General features: G+C 33.0%; 1 long non-coding RNA gene across 1 annotated transcript; it reads left to right on the top strand.

Moving 5' to 3' along the window:
• Nucleotides 1-1,161: 1,161 nt before the first annotated feature.
• On the top strand, nt 1,162-2,437 carry LOC127836078 (uncharacterized). The gene is made up of 3 exons (XR_008028577.1): nt 1,162-1,275; nt 1,723-1,807; nt 2,328-2,437. It is a non-coding gene; the product is annotated as an uncharacterized LOC127836078 (long non-coding RNA).
• Nucleotides 2,438-4,834: the final 2,397 nt, after the last annotated feature.

Here is a 4,834-nt window from a genome sequence, read left to right as displayed (position 1 = left end):
GTATGTATGTATGTATGTATGTATGTATGTATGTATGTATGTATGTATGTATGTATGTATGTATGTATGTATGTATGTATGTATGTATGTATGTATGTATGTATGTATGTATGTATGTAACATCAATTACATAAACAACATATTAATACATTGATTATAAACTTGTCTTCACGTCGATTTTCATAAAATCCATAATATTGCAAAACGTTGCAAAATGGATGCCAATTTATGCGGTTGTGTGCTAACTTATATATAGGCGTCCATTTTGTATATTGCATTTAATTTTTATTTGTAAAATATGTATTTTTTTCGCTATTTTCAATTCTATCTTGTTGAGAACATTAATTTCGATTAAATTTTTCTTTCATGAGTACTACAGCGGTATATGTACTCAGTTGCACGCCTATATTTAGTTACGACACATGTTCTGTATTGACACGCACGCGTTTCCTGCTTGGACCCGACTTTGTTTCGCGCTCTTATCACGACTTTTACATGACATTCATGTACAGTGATGCGGACGATACATGGAAATATGCTTGTGCTGAAATTACATTGTTACCGTATAAAATGTGTACGGGTATAACGTAAAATTACCCGTAAATATTGTTTTCATTACGTAATCGCCGTAAGTAAATTATTGCTCACCATTTGCATTTTGCTTCTCATCGGAAACCATTTATGTTTGAGTAACTGTTTGCGATAAAAAGGTGTGATGATGCCCGACATTTCATGTTAATTGAAGTTGACACGGGAAGGCACTTTTCCGCCCAATGAATTATTGTGAGGGGGCAGATCTCCGCCTGCTTAATTCTGACAGGGGGGCAGTTCTCCGCCCCTAAAGATTTAATGGGAGGGCAGTTCTCCGCCAATAAAGATTTGATGGGAGGGCACCACTCCGCCCTCTTTAAAATAAGAGGGCAGTTCTCCGGGGAGCAGTTCTCCGGGGGGGGGGGGGGGCGCCTCTCCGGATACCGGATTAAACATCAACACCCTGCCCCACTGTGTATATTAAATTATTTGCAATTTTTCGCACAAACTAGCATTTTACATTTATCTCTGTGACAAATTTAAGGTGCGCTGACTGTTTTTTGTTCAGTTTTAAGTTAAACCTTTTTGTGTATATTAATGTTGCAGATACACCAGGGTATGCTCTGATCCTTTGTGGATGGAATTTGTCCAAACTCCATGAACAGGAACAAGGTACCAACAAAATACCTTGCGCAGAAGATCCTTTCTACCAAGAAAGTATAGACATGTAAATCTCTAATAAAGGTGATTAATTATTAATAGGTGTTTCAACCTTTCAACCTATTTTAAATAATTTATGCATCTCATGCTTTTCACAATATGTGAAGATGATAAAATGCATGCATAATACATATGCATTCCAAATTAATTATAAACCACACAGTCTTTACTAAAACGTTGCATGAGAAAATATTGCAAAACAACAACAGTTAAATCTATGTTATATGAAGACACTCAGATCATACATATGTATGCATGTATGTAGCAATATTATTCAATAATATTGCAAAACATCAAACCCTTATTTCTAGCTTAATATACACTTGGTTATTTGAACTTTAGTATGAAGTACCTCCTGTGTATTTAAACTGTATTTTTATCTGCATTTAATCAGGATATTTGTTTGTTGTTGTTTTTACATTAAATGTACAGAAACATGCATTTATATATCTTAGTATTACTTTTGTAAAGGTGTTTGAAAGTGCTGATCAGTCCTGATGATTCTTAAAGTCCACAGAGTTAGTCATTCCTGGGATCAGATTCAATCATTTCATGGGTAATGATATCAATATTTATTGTCTCCAAACATGTCAGACTATTTATTCTTTAGGCCAGTTTAGGGTTTGGCATTTCTGTATCTATTAATATAATTTTAACTTAACATGCCTTTAGTAAAAAGATTCTTAAGATTAACCATCACTTTTTTTAATATGGAAGTGAATTGTTTTTGTCAGAACAAAACATAACATACTTTCTCTGGAAGGACTAGGCCATTAACATTAACTTAAATTGAAAACATTCAAATAAACATTAAGATTTATGTATTTATAATAATAAACTTATTTAGTTTAGCTAGATTGCATCCAAAGCCTTAGGCTTATTGAGCTACTCTCAAGTCTGTTTCCTGGGAAGAACCAGTACATGGTGTATTTGGAAAGATCATGAGAACGCTCCCCAAGTAGGGATCAAACCTGCGGCCTCCCAATGGCTAGGCAAGCACCATATCTACAATGCCACAGCAAGATTATTAAAAGATACAATATATATATAATATACATAAAATTTATGTATTTCAGCTATGCCAAATCACATGCTGATGACACCAGTGTCGGTGAAGAAAGCTCTGGAAGTGTCGGCGTTCAGGCATCTCCTGACATGCATGAAATCTCCACATATACCGAAAGACCAGAAATAACCATCAAAGACATTAATGCCCCAGACAATAAAATCATTTTTTATACTGGCTAGGCCACTTTCTTTTTTTAAATTCTGTGTTTTTGACATTTATTGAATTTGGTACCGACAAGTAATGTACTGAAAAACTGAACACTGTTAAGATTGAGACAGGGCGTAAAAGAAAGTTAAGACCTATTGATGAGTTTCAATGACATGGTAAACAAATTATTTGATGCAACATAATACTCTTCATTACTAGTACTGTATTGATAAATAAAACATTTTTTTTAATTTTGAATGAGTTGTATCTTTTCATTGTGTATTTGTTACTTGAGTGCTATGTACAGTCACATGTTACAGTAAAATATAATTTCAAATCGCATATATCACAGACCATATAAGTATATATTGATATATGTATCACAACAGTCCATCTTCATGTCCCTTTTATCAAAACGAAACAATAATAATGTTTATAAATAATGAACCAACAAAGACTTAGAATAATAAAAAAATATTTTTCATTTTTATTGTGCCCAGATGAATTTATAAGTGTATTTCTTTGATGTCAAAATGAAACAGTTTTCAGGTAACTGTAAAAGAAAAGACAATGTTTTGGTTCATTATAAATGTACATATGTCTTATGACATAATTTTACAATTCTAAAAATTATGTGATAAGGAGATATTGCTCATTTTGAGAAATTTCCTTTTTACCATAATTATTCCTACTATATGTATTATAAAGCTATTTCTTCTTTATATTGTTTAGTAAATAGTTTAACAACATTATTTATCCCATTTTCAACGCGACATTGACGGTATAACACCTTATGGAATATACTAGCCTGTATTCAACACTGTGGGATATACCTGTCACGTGCCCTGTCACGTGCACGGACTACTTTTTACTTTACCACTGAATGATTTTTCATAGTTAATAAAGTCGAGAAAACTTTAGCTTCAAAATTATACGACCTTCAACCTTTAAATCTAGTCATATGACATAATTTTTGCCATCCGTATAATGAATCAGCTGATTGATCACGGTGCCTATACCACGTGACTTTTTAAGATCTGTGTGGGGAGTTAAATGTCAACAAAAGCACGACAAAGGTAAGATTTTTAAGGATAACTTTTTTAATATGTCATCATTTTCAATGGGATAAAGTGGAGAGCCCGCTCATTCATGAGAGTTTTCTATAGGTATCATGACTTTGTAAAACAAATGAATATTTTTTCAGTAAAGTGCAACCGCGCGTTTGAACGGTTAGAAAAAGGTAGGATCAGTGTGGGGACATTATTTTATTATGACACAGAAACATCACCTCTCGTGAAATAAAGCAATAAACTTTATTGGCGGAGCTTACACTATATCATTTTGCATTTTTTTTTTTGCGCGTCCGGTAATCTTGCACCCTTCGCAGAAGCGACGTCAAATGGTATTATTTAGTGATGAAATATGGAATTTCACATTTTTAAGAATTAACGAATTTAAAATGTACATATTCCATGCAAAACAAAAATGGGATTATTACATTTTAACACCGGTTGCGTCATCTTTATAGATTGTACATGAATGGTAAACACTGACATACTTACGATAAATTCAAAATGAATCACAGATACCCTGCGGTCTCTAGCGTTTTTCATACTTTAAATTAAAAATTATTAAATCCAACGTGTAATTTAGCATTCCATTTCACAATACCGATCAGTTATGTATTTTTGGCCATTGAAAATATATCCTTTGACATTACATTGTTATCATTTCCCGCCATTCTGTGAAAACGAATTTGGTATGATTTCCGCAAGCGCAATGGCCTAGTTTTGATATTTTCTGTAAACTATGGAAGTATGATCCGGGGTAAAATTAAACCTGCTATGCATAAACATTGTTTTCACGCTAGAAATCAATCATTTTATATTTTTATTGTTTCTTTTGCTACAGTCAACAGAATGCCACCACCATCATCACCAAAACTGCACTAGATATCCTCATTAAATTTGAATGGTTTTACAAAGTGATTTTAAAAAAAAATTTTCTGAAATGGTTTTTTGGCACTACTTGGACACCATATGTCTACAATTTCGCCTAAATGAGGTCATAACACCAAGTGCGCAAGATTACCGGACACACTGACAGTTTGAAAATGAGGTGAGTCATGTTTGTTTTGAAATCAAATCGAACAGTTCCTCACTGAGTTAATGACATATTTTTGTGTTAATAAGCACATGAAATTCTTATTTTCATAATAAAATAAGATATTATATTGTCAATTTATACAAGAACATGTTTTTAAACAAATTGACCCTTAACTGCGCAAGATTACCAGACAACATCATACTAGTTCGAACGTGTTTTGGTTTTGTTTGTACTTTTGTCGTTCCCTGTTCTCGGGGAAAT

The sequence above is a fragment of the Dreissena polymorpha genome, chromosome 6, assembly GCF_020536995.1.
Source record: "Dreissena polymorpha isolate Duluth1 chromosome 6, UMN_Dpol_1.0, whole genome shotgun sequence".
NCBI lineage: Eukaryota > Metazoa > Mollusca > Bivalvia > Myida > Dreissenidae > Dreissena > Dreissena polymorpha.
The sequence above is the reverse complement of the archived record's forward strand: the minus strand, read 5'-3'. Positions and strand labels throughout refer to the sequence as shown.